An 18,475-nucleotide genomic window follows, 5' to 3' on the forward strand; every position below is an offset into this window, starting at 1 on the left:
TCTCAAGGAAGTCTAGATCAGACTAGGGCGCCCCATGGCCAACTGCAGAGGGCAGGCTGCAAACACTCCGCCCAGGGTTTACTAGACTCAAGTACAGCGTCCCTATAATCTATGAGGTGTGCACTAGTATTACGCAGACCAGGAAAATGAGATCTCTTTCAGCTTCAACAGCTTCCAGGGTTCTGAAGCCTCATGCAGGACCCCCAAGGGCTTTGCAAGTGTGAAACTGTTTACTTCCTACTGGTCCTGTGAGGCAGGAACCAGTATGTTCTCTGGTTTCACAGATAAACAGTGGAGTGGAGCAGTCAGGCTTGCTTGCCCAAAGCCATTCTAGTATAAGGCAGAAGAGCCACAGACTGAACCCAGAACACCCACAGGCGCAGCCCAGACTGGGGCTCCACAAGGTCAGCCCTCCAATGGCTGAGTGCCGACTTACGAGCCAAATGCAGCAACTGGCTCTGTGTGTTATAGCTTCTAAACTCATGGGCTGCCTGTCAGCAATGACTGGACCTTCAAGAGTTAAACACTAAAGTGCTCATCTGAAGAACAATACTGTTGGAGAAAATAAGCAGGTTTCCCCTTTCTTCACTCCTGCAACAAACAGGAACCAAGTGTCTGGAACGTGGAGGACAAGGGGCAACAGCAGTCTAATAAGAGCCCAAATCGAGAAGAAACTCAGGTACTGGAGAAGTCTTCCATTTGAACGGCAGATGCGTGCTTGATTGATGGAGTGCGGGAGAGGCCAGCCAATAGGACACACTGCCTTTGAATCATTCAGGAAATGGCACCCTTCTCTAGGCTGGACCAGGAGAGTTATTCAGTCCTTTTTAGTTTCTCTTCTCCTTTATTTCTCTCATCTTAGTTGTGGTCGTTCTTTGTGTAGCTTTTGCCCTCAGGATTGAAACGTTCTCTCCAGAGGGAGACCTACCAGGCTCCAGAAACTAACCATACTTGGAAGGCCGAGGGAGCTCGGAAAGCTACAAGATTCGCGGAACTGCTGCCCATGATTATACCAAGCAATAAGCATCTGCTAGGAGGAGACTCTTCAGGAGACCTGCCCACACACTGAGCAGGGGGCTCCAGCCGTGCATACAGCTTTTACAAGTCCTCATGAACGCTAGGGTGGGCTTTGTGGTAGCCTTTCATTCATCCACATTCCTGTAAGAACCCTCTCACCAGTGAACTATCCCAGGAAGCCCAATGGGGTGGAGTCACTGCTTCGTTCCACCACTGGTACTTATCTACGGTGAACAGACATTTTTCTATTTCTCTGGGGAAAACCAGAAAACACTGAGAAAAACATCTTATCAAAAGCAAACACAAACACACACCACACACACCACACGCATACACATGCACACCACAGACACCCCACACCACACACATACATGCACACACATTTAAGGGGCTGGCTAGAGAGAGAGAGAGATGGACCAGTGGGTAAAATGTTTGTTGTGCAAACATGGGGACCTAAGTTCAGATGCCCAGCACCCATGGAAAAGCTGGGCATGGCGGCCCATGCCTGTAACTTTAGCATTGGGCCACAAGAGAAGACAGCCAGATGCCCAGATCTCCTGGCCAACCAGTGTAGCAAACCAGCGAGACCTGGTTCACTGAGAGATACTGTCTCAAAGAATAAAGTAGATCACAGTAGAGAAAGGCACCCAGCATGGACCCCCGGCCTCCATCCTTCTACCCATGTGCTAATACACATACACAAAACACAAACACTTGCTAGAATTTAGCAAGCGCAAATAATGTTACAGGTAGTTAAAAAAAAAAAAAAAAAAAACAATGGCATCTCTACGGAAAGCTTAGGATAAGGCAGAAATCAGCACAAGCATTCCACAAGGGATAAACTGCTCACTCCTTACAATCCACTAAGACATGTGACACCATCCTGAACCATAGATGAAGAAACACTGCTCAAAGACTTAACGGTCAAAGTGTGATGTCTAATTCAGGAAAAGAAGCATCCTGGAGTAGTGCCTGCTTCACTAACTCTGAATTCTCGCCTTCTAACCTCCTGACCAAAGAGCTTACCAGTGTGGATGTGGCAGAGAGGTACGATGACCCCTGAACCCATACTGAAAGAGCAAAACAGATACAAAAGGTCCCTTAGGGTTGATATTGGAAGCCAATTCTCAAGATAGATTTTGAAAAGTCAAAAGCTTACCTGCCGTGAGTGTCTGTGGAAGTGGGAAGATGGCAGTCATACTGTCTGCCACTCAATTTCCCGCTTCACTATATGCTAACCAATATTTCTATGCCGTGACTTGGGTATAGTGCACTGAAATAAACTGTAAAACCACTAAAAACTAAAGTCAGGAGAGGAAACACCCTCCAATTCTCCATATACGTATAGAAAGTAGCTCCTGTGTGCCAGCATGTCTATACTAAAACGGATCCCTTGGACTACCAGAAAAGCAAACTGGGCTTCCCACAGAGGGCACTGTAAAGTTTGACTTCCTGCCTGAGCTGCCGGCTATGACCGACCCCATCACCAAGCAAAGGACCCACACAATACCTTACTAATTTCCATATTTAGCTCCTTGTTTTCTGTAAATACAGGTCAACACTTTCAAAATTCACAGGAGGACAGAGCTAATAGACACTTCGGAGAGGAGTCACAGAAGGTCTCCCTGAACTTCCCTCCCTCCCCAGAGGCAGCTGCACCCCTGAGCAGTGCTCAGATCCTGAACCGACTCCTGTCTCCTGCTTGGCCTGGGCTGTCTGCTATCAGTCCCTTCCTCACCTCCTCCTATTCCTCACCTAACCAACCCCTACACTGTTTTCTAGCTTAATCACCTAGTCTTGTGGGGTGGTGGTGGCACACCCCTTTAATACCTGCACTTGGGAGGCAGAGGCAGGCAGTCTCCAAGTTCAAGGCCAGCCTGGTCTACAGAGTGAGTTCCAGGCCAGTCAGGGATACATAGAGAAATCTTGTCTCAAAAAGTAAAACAAAATAAAAACAAAAACAAAAAATCACCTAGTCTTGTGACCCTCCCTGACCCTTTCCAAGGTCAAATTCTAGGCTGAAGGGCTCAAACACCCCTCCCCCATAAAGCAAATCCCACTGTAGAATTTAACTGTTTACTTAATTATCCTCCACTAGATTAATACCCTGTTCAGCCGCCATCTCTGAGCAATAGGATTTGCTCCGCCCTGTGTAAAGTGACAGGGAGACAGGTACAAAAAGACAAAAACCAACAAAATCCTCAGTGCCGCAGTTCCTGGGAGTCAGTGTTACTTGATGACCGTCTGTGGAATGAATGAGTGGAATTAGGTCATTACATAAACAAGGTAGGCGACCAGAGGAAGGTTAGTGGTCACGTGACGGTGATTCTGTTTTTCCATTTCTCCCATGGTTGCCACCCTCTCAGGATGCACGCATAGCACTCTTCCAGTTTGCCACGGAAACAAGCGAGGGACAAGCAGGAGCTTTGCGGCAGACTTGACTTTAAGGTCATTCATTCACTAACTGCGGGGTCACGAGCTGTTAAGTCAGGGGTTCTCAACCTTCCTAACGCCGGGACCCTTTAATACAGTTCCTCACGTTGTGGAGACACCACAACCACAAAGCTATTTTTGTTATTACTTCATGACTGTAATGTTGCTACTGTTGTGAATTAATGTAACTGTGTTCTCTGGTGGTCTTAGGTGACTCTCCCCCAAAGAGGTCAAGACCCACAGGTCACGCCCCTTAAGCGCGCTGAACTTCATTCGCCTTCTCTAAAATGGAAGCTTACAAACCCAGACAGCAGAGTGCTGGATGGTGCTTACGTGAGGTTCGCACACAGTCCGCTGCCTGCACCACACCGCAGAATCGAGCGACCCAGTGTTACAGCAAAACGAGCAAACAACCCAGTGTTACAGCAAAACAAGTCCACGGGTTTCTGAGTTTATTCTGTCTTCAACACGGTAAACTGGCGCGCAACCATAGACAGGACACTATGCAGTTCTCCAAGGCAGCTGCGCCCCTAAGATTTAAGAAGCCTTTAGCTGTGTGATCGTGTGTTTGGCTACAGGACTTGTTTGTCACATGCTAAGAAAGCAGTCTAGAGACCCCTTGAAGTCACCCGTCTGATTCTGCCTATGAGGGGATAGAAAGTGAAGGAGCGTGTCAAAAACAATTGAATGCCCGTATAGAACTTCAAGTCAGGTTTCTCACACAGCGCAACTGCATTTTTTAGCCTGTAAAAAGGGCACAAGGATGGAATCCATCTGACGATGTCAAACAGTCCGTGGGACCTTCTCCAGGCAGTAAGACTCCCTTCATTTTCAGAGTACCTGAGCATTTAATACAGTGGTTCTCAACTTGTGGGACGCGACCATTGTGTGGGGCGGGGATGGGGTGGGGGGTTAAACAGGAATCGGATATCATATATCCTGCATATCAGATATTTACATTGCGATTCGTAACAGTAGTAAAAATACAGTTTTGAAGTAGCAACGCAATAATTTTATGGTGGGGGGGTCACCACAGCACGAGGTATTAAAGGGTCATAGCATTAGGAAGGTTGAGGACCACTGATTTAAGATTTAATCCTTCCACAACAGACACCTAAAAAGACTTGAGCTGAGAACCAGACAGCAAACGCCAGTCTACCCTGCTCCAGTCTCTCCGAGGACTCAGCCCTCCAGCCTCAAATCCCTCTAGTCGCTCCGCTCCGGCAACCACCTAGACACAATGACCAATTATCCCCCATCCCTCTGGGTAGGTTCGCGCCCCCCCCCCCCACCTTTCAACTGGCTCAGCAGCCCAGAAGCATCACACGCCTGGGGCTCAGGTGCGTGGAAGGGTTCTCTCCACCTCTCCCTTATAGATAGATTCGAGGGTCCCCACGAACCCCAACCTGATCTCCAACCTGATGAAAAGCCCACCTGTGCTGTCAGGTTGGTCCATTTACCAGACTGTCGCCCTGTCCCCACGCTCACTGTCTGAAATCCGGAACCCTCCTCTCACCTTCCTTTTTCCATGCAAGCGCGGTCCCTACCCCAGCCTCCCTGTTTACTCTCCTCTGAAGTTCTCCGTGGGTGCTCGGGTGCTCTCAACCCCACGCTCGCCCCTGCACGACTGTGCCTGGTGTCTGTCCCGCACGGCTGGTCCCGGATCCCACCATGTGGAAAACAGGCTGGACTGTTTTCCCGGACCACCCTCAGTTTGTTCCAGGCTTTTGCCACTCCTCCCGAGTCCCCAGCCCAAAGCCCCACACCCCAGGAGCATGCTGGTCTTCTGGCCTTTGGGACATTCAACTCTCCAAGAGACTTCGGGTCTATTTTAAACCCTGCACCATCGGTGTCCCGCGTCACCTCCTACCCCCTCCCCCTGGAACGCGGGTGCAGCTCCAGCGACTCGGGTAACACCTTGCAGGCACAAACCCCAGCCATGCGGAGCTTTGGGATCTCCCAGGAAGGGTCCGACCCTCGGCGAGTCAGCCACTGTGGAGGCAAGGCGGTGCCACATAGAAATCAATCCCAGGGTCAAGGGACCTCTAGCCTGGGCAAGCCCGGTGCCCCAGTCTCCGGAAAAAAACGGCACCCACAGTGAGAAAGGGGGCCCCACAACACTCCCTTCAAGCGCTCCCCTCCGCCTGCCCTGATTTACTTTCTTTCTAATCACACAAGTCTTTAGCCTGAAATAATCCATTTAGCTTGTAGTTCTTCAGAATATAGGAATTCGAAACAATCAGCAAATTCAGACCCTAGATAGGTCAGAGACCTGTGTGCCCACGTGCAAGGGTCCCCACTCGTACTCCCCATGCAAGCTAGGATCTGGCCCTAAGTTTCCACACTGACACATTTTTAAGAGAAAATATACTACATTTCACTCACCCGTCGGTCTTTATACCCTTTTTGGATTGGAGTCCAAGGGAAGTGGCAGTAAGGGGTGAGTGAGAGACCCTTCCTTCTTTTCTTCTCACTTCCTAAAGACTGGAAATTTCCATTCTGTGATAGGGGGCGGCATCCCTAGTCGCTGTTTCTGCGGACCCTCCCTTCCAGACCAGCCACCAATCGCAGTGCGGCAACCTGAGATGTCAACAGAGCATCCTCCCAGGTGGAGACCAGCTGTCCAGCTGTCCCCTTAGAGTGCTCCCTCCACCCGCGCGGGGGCCCTTGTTACCAAAGATCTTGGTGTTGAGTTTATTTTTACGGTTAAGTTTCTTCACTTTTTTTTCTGTTTGCATTTTTTCTGTGTGCAGGAATGTTTATTGATAGCCATCTTTAAGTAGGTAAAAGTGTTCAGCATAATCAATAAACAACCTCGCTGTTTTCAGGGACTGCCAACCTGACTGTCATGTAGAGAAAATACAAATAGGGTACAAACAGACAGAAATTAGTGGTTGCAGTAAAAGTCACTTTATGATCCCCAATATGCACGAAGTTAAAATAAACTGTATCTTCTGCTTGTTAGAGGACCTACCTAGCATCTTAAGGAAAAGGGTGTATGTAAACCATTTTCTGATACTGAGCATAATTTTTGCTTCAAAGAAAGTCCATGTTTATTTAGCAATAGTCAGTGGTCATTCTTTCTTGTTGTTGTTGTTGGGGGGGGGGTCACCAATGGAGACTTGACCTCAGAGGATTTAGCAGACTCACCAGGGACATGGAGCGCTGTCTGAATTCTCATATGTGCAATGTAAATTAATTCAGAGCTGCCAGTCTCACGGTTTGCCCTTCCCAGGAACACCCAGCCCTTCCTTCTCGTTTTATAACTTCTGTACTGGAGCGGTATCGCAACAGGGGCAGCACCTTGGGGCTCCGAAAGACGTAACAACAGAAGCCTATAAGGGACGCTCAAAATTCTCCGTTAGTGTGGACACACACCAGATCATACAAAACAATTCAACAGCAGGATGGCACTAGGCATAAGTTCTACCACAGCATGGTTCTGTAACTAGCTACCCCCGCCACCATCCAAAGCACAATATATAAGAAATATTTAGTTTCGTGGGAGCTGGTTGCAATCCTGACCAAATATGATACACATGTTTTGTTTCTCCTGGCAACAAGTTCATACTCTGTGGAGTTAGATCAGAGCAGGATAATTTTGAAGTCCCCTTTGGCTTGTCGAAACTGGGTTTTATTTAAACTATGGTGTTTCTCTGTTGTGTGTCCTTTAATAAAATGTAAGTAAGAATTATGTAGAAAGCCACTTACACCTCAGAGTGACAGGACTGGGAGAGCAGGGTCAGGGGAAAAAAGAAAGGGGTTTGCGTCTGTCTGTGCCTAACCTGACACACTGCAAAAGCAAAGCCAGGCATGTAGGTAGGCAAGTTGTCAATGGAGGGAAAACACAGTCAATGATGGAATGAACTCCTGACAGAGGAGCAAACACCCAGCTTTTAAGAAACAAAAATCCATCTTTCTTTCTCAGCTTTTTTTTTTCTTTTTAAAAATTTATTTATTTTATGTGTATGGTGTTCTGTCTGCACACATGTCTGTACAGCACACGCATGCCTGGTGCCCTCAGGTGGGAAGAGGATGTCAGATACCCTGGAATTGGAATTGTAGGCAGTTGTGAGCTACTGCATGAGCACAGAGAATCGAACTCAGGTCCTCTGCAAGGGCAGCAACTGATCTTAAACACTGAGCCATCTCTCCAGCCAACTTTTTAATAAGCTCTTTATGTAATCAGTTCTTGGCATCTGTACCTTGCTAGTACAAAAAAAAAAAGATCAAAAGCTCTGGGTCATTGCCTGATCTAATAGGAGACTATGGGTCATTCATTTATATATGAATCAGGCTGTGGGCAGAGGGGAGCAATGCTGGTCTCATCTGTAAAGCAGTGGCATTCTGATTAAAGTTCAAATCATTCACCTTTTGTGGCATCTGTACTTCCACAGAGCTGCCCAGGAGTGTGGAGGAGCATAAGGCAACTGGAAAGCCTGTGTCTCTCCACTATGGAAACTTGACCACAGAAGGCCATGGAGCAATGACCCTGCTCCTCCAGCATTGCTTAAACCAGTGTGTGAGGGTACAGGAAGCCGACCGACAAGTGGTGTGAATGTCCTTGTTGGATCACACCGTCTGAAACACACTTTGGTTTAGCATGAGATCATTCACTGGCCTGGAGAAGATGGTTTATACCCTAATTTTACAGTCACCACCCTGGGACAAATTAGCTACGTTCTAGTGACTCAGTGTCTCTGAAAAATAAGTGTTGATGATATACTGCTTGCCTGGAGTAAATTCTTTTCAGACAGTATCACAAGCTCACTGGGTGAAGAAGGAAAAGAAACCGTTGAGGTTGGAGAAGGAGGACTAAGAACCAGCTGGGCTATGCTGGGCTATGCTCACACTTTGTAAACTCCACCAGCTAAAAGATCTCCACTCAAAAATCTGGAAGCGCCTCTGCATGCAACCAAACAGTCAAATGCACCAAGGCCTCCACCCTCTTTTCTGGCACTCTCCCTTAGGGCACCCACCATATGCTTCCTAACTGCTGGTATTATAAAGCCCTCAGTGCTCCCCAGCTTCCTAAGGCCAGTGACCTTCCATACCTCCGTGTTTCTCAGCACTGTCCCGTTCCCGAAAACCATGCTATGGGTTTGTCACCTCTACCTTTTCTCATCTCTTAAACCTGAGCTCTCATGTTCGTGCTAGGTGGTTTCTCTCGGCAGAGGTTGTGAGGGGGTTTAGACTACTTCAAGAAGAAGGGGGAAATCTCCCGTCCTACACAAACATTGGGGAATGTGAATCTCAAAGCCTCACCTCTTTGCCCCTCCACGCAACTGCCACTGACCCGCCAGAATTCCCTATTCTGCTTCACTGGAGACCAATGTCCTTCCAGCCCAACTCTAATAAAGCTGTCAGGGAAAAGGACAGCACAGGTCTCATTGCATCCTCCCAGGTCAGTTTTCAAGAGCCCCTAAACTCGGGGTTACGTGCATGTGCCAAACTTGGACGGCAAGCCATCTCAGAAGAGTGTTCTTGTCAGGAAATAAAAAACTGAAACTTGGGTTCACCTGATTGTACAAAGGAACAATCAGGAGCAATTGGGAGCTCATGTCCCTTAGGTGCTGCCTTCCCTTGAGTGGTTTCTTACTTCCTGACTCTGTCTGCCTATAAACAGTCCCACAGTCGGGCAGTTGTGGTGCACGCCTTTAATCCCAGCAGAAACAGGAAGATCTCTGTGAGTTCAAGCCAGCCTGGTCTACAAGAGCTAGTTCCAGGACAGGTTCCAAAGCTACAGAGAAACCCTGTCTCAAAACAAACAAACAAACAAACAAAAACCCATCCCCAGATTTGTGTATTGTGATAGGCCCCTCCCTATCACTTTTCTTCAGAAACCTGCACTCATGGATTCTCCTACTGGACAGATTTTGACTGGGCGCCTCCTGAGAGGTGTGAGAAAATGTACATGGGTGCCGTCCTGTCCTTGTGGAGACTGTAACGTGGCAGGAGAAAGTACTGCCATCAGAGTATGCCACACAGATGTGTAAAATGGCAGGACCGCACGGAAGGGAAGACTCCGCCGCAGGAATAACGCAGGTGAGTCTAAGGCTATTTGGCTTGCCTGGCTGGGTGCTGCTCAGCTTACTCACACACCTGTGTGGATAGTACCCCCTGAGAAGGTGTGAACCTATCTGCCATCTTTCTGAAGCCGTGGGCTCCAGAGCAGGACACCTCGCCTGCTCAGGTGCCGTCTATGCCTTCCCCCCAGAGTCTGTCAAGCACATGGGGCTCTGGCTTCATTTCTGCTAGGCTGCCTGGGTGGCCTCGCCACACTGAGTGCCACAGTTCGCTCACTGGTGGGGTTGTTCTCTTTGCCATCTGAAGGGAAATGATCTCACTTGTGTGTGTGTATGTGTGTGTGTGGGGGGGGGGAACGGTGGGTGGGGGCGAGAGGGTCTTTCTAATGTGGAATCTTCCACTGGTTCAAAAAACAAGGGAAGGAGATATTTTTACCTCAACTTACCACAAAGAGTTCGAGGGAGGTTTTAGAGCCAAACTGGAGGGAGTCTCTGAAAGTGGGGTCTGGTGTGGAGACCTTGGAAATCTCAGTTTTAAAAAGGACACAGCATACAAAGCAAAGGGAGATTCCTTTAAACCTTAAACAAACAAGCAAAAAAACATGAGAAGATCGATTTGAAACTGGGATTTACAGTCAGCCCCACATCTGTTCTTAAACCTGTGTTGACATATTGCAGCACGCTGTATGTTAGGAAAGACGTGTTGCAAGATTCCGCAATATTTAACGAGTAAAGGACAAAGTCATATCTCAGCTCATGGGTCTGCTGGTTGCTTGTAATGTAACCGATTTTCATGTTACCTACTGAATTCATATAATCCAGGGGAAATCCAATCAAATAAACTTGGCCATTCTCATCCAGTGGAATGAATTAGTGAGAGAGTTTGTCAAGATGGCGTGACATTTGGGTCACTGAATATAAATTCCAAATATCCTCATTACTCTGTGCCTTCTGTCTAGAAACTCATTGTTTTGTCTTCTTTGCTCTCCCTTTGCAACGATCCCTTGATACAGGACCCCCCTCCTGCGCCACACACACCTTTGTGCACATTAACTCGGTGACAGGTAGCAAAGAAAGCACACTGAATGGAGCATGGTGCTGGCTGATGCCCTGCTCTAACTTCCAGCTTAGATGTTCTGGTCATTCTGATCCCAGCCTGCCTGCTCATTCTTACAAGGCAAGAAAATTTATTCCAGGCACAGGGGGATGGCTCAGGCAGTAAAGAGCTTGCCTCACAAGCAGGAGTAACTGAGTCTGGATCCTGAACACCCACAGAAAAAGCCAGGCATCGCTTGAAATCCCAAGGTTGAGGAGGCAAAGACAGGAGGAACCTGGGGCTTGCGGGTCAGCCCACGCAGCTGAATTGGCAAGCTCCAGATTGAATGAGAAACCAAAACAAAACAAAACAAAACAAAAAAAGGGGTGTGATGAAGAAAGATACCTGAGATTGACCTCTGGCTACCACAAACACACACACATGCACACACACACACACACACATGCATACACATATACACACATGAACACACACATGCATACATACAAGTGCACAAAGATACATACACATGCACACAAACAGAAAGGAGGGAAGGAAAGAGGCTATGTTGGGATCACAAAGGTTTTGATCAGAGAGACCGCCAGGGAAGCCAGGAATGTTAAACACGCAGAGTTTGTCTTTTCAAAAAAAAGATGTATAACCTGTTCACCAACCAGAAAGTTGGGAACAGAGGTGACTAAGAGTCTGGGTAACCTCTGTGCTATTTGTAGCTCCAGGTCATAACCGCCCTCTGCCCCAAGCTCCCACGGCCAGGACTGGAGGTAGCTAGTAGTCTAGAGGACCTTTGTGCTATATGTTTAGCCCAGGGCTCTTCTGACCAATGCATTATCTGTATGGCTGAGACCACACCAGATCCTCCCCCAGGCCCTTAAGATAACGCATGCAGCCTATCTCTAGATCCCATCTTCATGCAAGAAATGGCCTGTACTCTAAGAAGAGTTTCGGTGTAATTCTGCCTCCTGTGCCCAGGGGATTGTGTTACACCAGGAAACTCTTTCCATATTGTACTGTACTTAAATATGCTTACAATAAACTGTCCAGTATCAGATGCTGGCGCTGTGGTTCTCAACCTTCCTGATGCCACGACCCTTTGATACAGCTCCTCACACTGAGGTGACCCCCACCATACCATTATTTGTATTGCTCCTTCATCACTGCAATTTTGCTACTGTTGCAAATCCTAATGTAAATATCTGTTTTTTTGAGGATCTTAGGTTATCACTGTGAAAGGGTCCTTCAGCCCCCAAGAAGCTGAGACCCACACAGGTCGAGAACCAACACTCTAGAAGTTTGAACCAACACCTGCTACTCAGACTTGAACCTAGTTCCTTCTTGCCTCGTACAGATCATTACTCTGATGGCCCTGGTGTTTGCAAAGATCCTCAAGGGGCAAGGGGCAGGAGAGAGAGAGAGAGAGAGAGAGAGAGAGAGAGAGAGAGAGAGAGAGAGAGAGAGAGAGAGAGAGAGATTATTCTACTCAAAAGTAAAAGTAAGTATCCTGCTTTAGATGGAGAATCTTTAGACTAAAGCCAACTCACCCTTTGCTCAAGTTATCACGAACTTGCTTTTCTTTAGGACTGAGCAGATTGAAGATTCAGGGCAGGCAGGCCTTAGGGTTCCATGACAAGAGTTCTCCTGCTTTCCTTCAGAGCAAGCCCTGAAAGAATTATATCATGGCAACTGACACACTCTCCTCCCCAGGCTATACCTCAGTGGGGCTGGGGATGCCCGTTGGGATGCCTCTGTAACATGCCTTTAGCTTTCTCTCATCCCATGCTCACACTGCCATCCCTCTCCATGTAGAACCCGCTGGGAGGCAAGGCATGAGGGCCACTGGCATTCAGGGGTGAACAGATGGGGGGGTTCTGTTGTTGATTAAACAATCTGGGGACTAAGACAGACACAGGACACCTTTGTTCTTAAGCATTTGCCGCCTAGTAGAGAACTGTGTATAAAATAACAAAGAAGTAAAGAGATTGTTGAGGGGCCAGCGTTAAAGCAGAGACGTGAAGGAAAGAGAGGGAGCTGCCTCACGGAGAGTATTTCTGAATACGTCTCATCCCTTCTCCAGCATTGCTGCTGTAGCTGATGCTAGTTGCTTCTCTTACCTAACATTACAAAGATGCTCCTTTCTGGGGAAAGCCTGTATTTTTAACAGCAAAATAAGATCACTTTGTAGACCAAACAATGAATGAATCTCTATGAAATTTCAAGCAACGGGGAAGAAATACACATAATTCTATAGTCTCCAACTCTTGACAAGGGACCAGAGTTGGCTTGAGTCATCTGGACCAGGCACTGGAACAGAAACCCCAAGACTTCATCCTAAAGAACTCGTTTCACTAGCAGCCTGAACTGTGGCCTTTGAGCCTGTATTTTATTTACATTACCACTACATCAACTCAAAGCAGCACTTCATAGTCTGTGGGGTGCAACCCCTTTGGGGATCAAATGACCCTTTCACAGGGGCCACGTGTCAGATATCCTGCACATCAGATATTTATATCACGACTCATAACAGTAGCAAAATTATAGTTATAAAGTAGCAACAAAATAATTTTGTGGTTGGGGTCACCACACCATGAGGAACTGTACTAAAGGGTCACTGCACTAGGACGTCTAAGAAAGGCTGCTCTAAAGTGTCACCAAGCTTAGAAAATGCATCTTTATCTCTTGAAATTCAAGAAGCTCCTATTGCCAAGGGAGACCTGTTAGGAAGGTCAAGGAAGGTCAATTTCTACCCTTTCCAAAGACCCTCACAATAATAGTGAATGGCCTAGGCCCAATTAGGTTTTCCATGTTCAGGTACATTCCTGTCTATAGGTGCTAAGAAACCCCTCTCTTTCTCTCTCAGCTATCAGAGAGCCGCCTGAGACCAGAGCCAACAAGCTATAGTTTTATAAAGCAGCCCACCCCCTCCATCCCCATCCCACTGAGTGAGAATAGAAGAAATTATTTCATCTGGCCCTAGACCTAAAGAATCAAAGTCTGACCAGTGTGCACCAGGAAGATCCAGACTGTGACAGGCTCCTCTGTGACTCTTGTACCATTAAGAATGGGACTATATAGATCAGGCTTACCCACTGAGGAAGTAAACTTGAGGGGAATGTAGTGAGGGTGACAGCAGGCACAGAGCCTGAAGGCTCTGGGGGTAACACGCTGTGAGTGAGACGAAGGGTCTAGCACAGTCTAACATGGTCTAACATGGGGTATAATTTACAGGGCCTGCCTTCAGGCTGAACTTGAAAATTCTAGTGGGCAGAGTGAGACAGAAGGAGAGCTGTTATGATTCACGACAGAGCTCTCTGAACCCAGCACTGGGGACCACAGGAGGATGCCAGAGTCTCCAAGAATACTTGGGTCCAGCGCAAGCTGCAGAGGAAGAATTTGAACAGAAGAAAAATAAGAAGAAACCAACCCGTGGAAAACTCTGAGAATCTAAGGGCTTGAAGTGGGTTCCCTGAATGTGGGGTTCACCTAGACCGAGGTGACACGGTTTGGGCACAGCTCTGAGAGACAGCTGCGCATGGAGAGAGAATCTGGTGGAGCGAGGCTGGAGTGACAGTGCCCAGGGAAAGGCACGAAGCTGCCGTCATCCCGGAAGATTGCCTCTCCTGACCTCAGCCTTATGAGGAAATGACCACAGAGGAAACAGAACCCTGATGAGTTGCAAGAAAAGCACTCATTTCCATTTTTACTTACCAGGAACAGCTGTGTTATGCAGTCAATGAAATTAATTTGCATGACTTTTGCCTATTTCAATGACAAAAGGAAGTGCAAGGAGAATAAAGTTAAAGGACCAAATGAACTCTGGTTAGAACAACCTCCTACTGGAGATGCTTCATGAAAACTGGAATTTTATCAGTACCTTGCCATATGAATTATAGTAAAAGCATTTTAAATGTTTAAATGTTACTTGTAACCCTGGATTGCCTAGCTATTCTAGTACATAAAGTTTCGCCTTAAGCTGAATGTGAGCTAATGTGCTGCTTTTATGTAGCATAAACATGATATAATAGTAAAATTTAATTATAAACAGATACATGTAAAATTTCCAATCTAAGTACAGCAGAAACTGCTTCTTCTCCATCAAAGTGTTTCCAGTTACTTCTGAGCACGTCTAAAGGGCACACCCAGAACATCCCCAACACTGCAGACCAGCCACGGTCATCTGAGCGACTGCTCCTACAGTCTCCCATCTTCCTTAGCACAGTGCATCAGACAGCCAACTGGGAAAAAACCAAAAAGGGGCATCCTGCCACACGGGGAATGTGGCATGCAGGGATGTCCAAGTTTCCTCCCAAGGAAGGGTCCATGACCTGGATGGGCTGCTGCCCTGTTAGGAAGGAAGGACAGGCCCTTCTGATCCTTGTTCTTCCTCCTCCTGCCCCAGCCCCTTCCTTCCATAAAAGCTTTCTATGAAAGGTAGGAACAGAAATTATTGGGGGCGAGAGAGCGAAAGGGGCTAGGGCCAGACATATCCTACAGTGAGAAGACCCAAGCCCAAAACTGCCAGGGAGTTTTTTAGCTGTTGAATCTAGGCTGGGCTAGGGGTTAGCACTATAGAGAAAGGAGAAAAATGGTTTTTATTTTTATTTATTTTTTTATTCTTCCTGAAGACTTTTAAGATAGCTACCGAGGAGTAACACCTCCCACTCCGTAAGGCCTTGAGTCAAGTTCTGCTTTTAGGCAAGAACTTTTGTAATTTTCTACAGATAGGAAAGGGAGCAGGTGGGGTAGAGGTGTTTAGAATGCCAATATTTTTAGTTAAAGAATGTGATGCTGGTAGTTACTTTGTGAATTTTGTTCTCTTGGTAAAATAGCTGTCATTATTGCTTTGGAAAAGACCATAAAAATAATTTGATAGTAAAATTTAATTTAAAGATACAGGGAACATCATGTTCTCTTACTGCATATTGGAGGCTCATACATAAGCACAATAAATTGTGACTGCACTGTCACAAAAATGCTGGTAGCCACGGGGACCTATCTCTTTAGCATTGCGAGAATCTGGAGAAAAGGCATTCACAGGCAGGTCTGCAGGCCCGAGTCAGCGAACAAAACTACAGACAGCATGCAAAGCCAGGTCTGCAGCCTCGAGTCAGCATGCAGAACTACAGACAGCATGCACAGTAGGTCTGCAGGCCCAAGCCAGCATGCAGAACGACAGACAGCATGCACAGGCAGGTCTGCAGGACCAAGTCAGCATGCAGAACAACAGACAGAATGCACAGGTGGCTTTGCAGCCTCGAGTCAGCATGCAGAACTACAGACAACATGCACAGGTAGCTCTGCAGGCCCAAGTCAGCATGTAGAACTACAGACAGCATGCACAGCCAGGTCTGCAGGCCCGAGTCAGCATGCAGAACTACAGACAGCATGGACAGGTAGCTTGCAGGACCAAGTCAGCATGCAGAATGACAGACAACACACACAGGTAGCTCTGCAGCCTCGAGTCAGCATGTAGAACTACAGACAGCGTGCACAGGTACCTCTGCAGGCCCGAGTCAGCGTGCAGAACTACAGACAGCATGCACAGGGAGCTCTGCAGGCCCAAGTCAGAACACAGAACTATAGGGCAGACAGAATGCTAGGAGGGGTAGGACAGCAGACAGGACAGGATAGGTTTGCACTGCTCTGCTAATCTCAGGCTGGCGGCTTTGGGTCTGGCGGCCTCCTAAGGCTGATGGCCTCGAGCATCTGAGAAACTGTCTCAGATTCTCTGTGATAAGGAGGGACACACCCACACATGTATCTCCCCGACCTTTTCCTATTCCCCAAAGCAGGGACCTACTCGCCTGAGCTAAAAGATGAGGCTCCGCTGTGCCCTGGAGGTAACTAATAAGACACTGTGAATAACTGGGGAAAATATGTATATAGGTTTAAAGAATGGGGTCTCCCTCAGAGTCCCCTGACCAAAAACATGTAAGAATTTCACACTTTGGAGTATTTTTTCCATGTCATTTGGCACTAAGAGGAGATTTGGAGCTTTGTCTATTGATAATGTTTAAATTAAGTACCCGACCTTATGCAGAAGAGTGTGTCAACACTGTGGAGGGAATTCTCACGCTGCCTTCTTGGTCTTCCTCTGACTCCTTCTGCGGAGAAGTACTGAGGGTGTTTACACACATGTGGGGAAGAGGAAGGACCGGTGGAGTCAGCAAGGTCGCCGCCTTTTATATGGGGTTTCACATATATCCCACAAACATGCCTTCAGTAGGTGACTTCTTTCCTCTGGAGACACAGTACAAGCATGATGAATGAGCCCATTGAATATGGGTCTGGCAGACATGACTGACACCATGTGTCACACCAAGCACAGGTGAGCTGAGGATAAAGTGTGCACCCAAGGGCCTGAGCTCCCCTCAGCTGGAGGTAGGGCAGGGAGGCTTCCTGCAGGTCAATATGGAATCTCATGGATTGTGACCATGGAGATGCACAGCTGCACAGGCTCCAAACAGGTGAGGCTTGATTAAGACAGGGTACCCACTTGTTTCAGATCAAAGTTCTATAGGACAGCATGGAACTTTGGTATCTGTTCAAAGGAGTGCTTTCTGCCCACAAATGTGTCCGTGGCGCACACTCAGAAATCTTCAAAGTAGTCCCAGGATCGGTGTAGCATGAATAATAAAAACCCAGAGACAGATACTGGAGTTCAAGCTGAAGATCAGAAAAGCAAAGCAGCCAAGCCACTAGAGAGTTCTTTCCTCTACCAAGGGACAGACAAAGGGGCAAACCTGTCCTCAGCATGACTGCAGACGGCAACGCTCTCCACCAAACCTCAGACTGCAATGAGCTCTTGTCACCTCCTGCCTTCTATACCTCTCTCCGCCCAGCCTTACCCACTCCTGTCTCCACCTCCCTAGTGTTGGGATTAAAGGCCTGTGACTTCAGAGTGCTGGGATCACCTTTATGTGAGTTCCATTTCTCTTTTTAGACAGATTCAATCTCATGTAGCCCAGGGTGGCCTCGAGTCCTAGTATTAAAGGTGTGTGCCACCACTCCCTGGCCTCTTCAGGCAACCTTTATTTATTAAAACATAGATAAAATACCACTATAGATCAGTCTCTTAATGACCCGCCAATTGAATTACACATGAGAAAACTTTGTTATTGAGACAAAGATTGTGAAGGTAAGAATAGCAGAACAGGGATAGGACAGATCACGATGGAAAGCTGAATGGATATTATTGTGGCGAATATGTTTCTAGTTTGTACAAGCACACTTAGAGATAATAGCAACGCTTTCCTCTGGTTTCCCAGAGCCGCCTGGAGCCTGGAGCTGTGCAGTGTGGAGCTGTGCAGTGCAGAGCTGTGCAGTGTGGAGCTGTGCAGTGTGGAGCTGTGCAGTGTGGAGCTGTGTAGTGTGGGCTGTGCAGGTGTGGAGCTGTGCAGTGTGGAGCTGTGTAGTGCAGAGGTGTGCAGTGTGGAGCAGAGGTGTGCAGTGTGGAGCTGTGCAGTGTGGAGCTGTGCAGTGAGGAGCTGTGCAGTGTGGAGCTGTGCAGTGTGGGCTGTGCAGTGTGGAGCTGTGCAGTGTGGAGCTGTGTAGTGCAGAGGTGTGCAGTGTGGAGCAGAGGTGTGCAGTGTGGAGCTGTGCAGTGTGGAGCTGTGCAGTGTGGAGCTGTGCAGTGTGGAACTGTGCAGTGTGGAGCTGTGCAGTGTGGGCTGTGCAGTGTGGAGCTGTGCAGTGTGGAACTGTGCAGTGTGGAGCTGTGCAGTGTGAAGCTGTGTAGTGTAGAGCTGTGCAGTGCGGAGCTGTGCAGTGCGGAGCTGTGCAGTGCGGAGCTGTGCAGTGTGGAGCTGTGTAGTGCGGAGCTCTGCAGTGTGGAGCTGTGCAGTGCAGAGCTGTGCAGTGCGGAGCTGTGCAGTGTACTCACATTTTCAACTCTTGTGCACTGTCATCCAAAAATAGTGTGGATCAGGAAATACTTGAAAGTGGTGAT

General features: G+C 47.7%; 1 protein-coding gene across 1 annotated transcript in view; it reads right to left on the reverse strand.

Annotated features, from left to right (window-relative positions):
* The window catches only part of Slc38a4 (solute carrier family 38 member 4), a 73,228-nt gene extending 67,249 nt beyond the window's left edge, over positions 1-5,979 (reverse strand). Inside the window, exon 1 of the mRNA XM_038341308.1 lies at positions 5,836-5,979. The gene's annotated coding sequence lies outside the window, so the exon portion shown is untranslated. The remainder of the gene's footprint in view (positions 1-5,835) is intronic.
* Positions 5,980-18,475: the final 12,496 nt, after the last annotated feature.

Source organism: Arvicola amphibius, chromosome 9 (genome assembly GCF_903992535.2).
Source record: "Arvicola amphibius chromosome 9, mArvAmp1.2, whole genome shotgun sequence".
NCBI lineage: Eukaryota > Metazoa > Chordata > Mammalia > Rodentia > Cricetidae > Arvicola > Arvicola amphibius.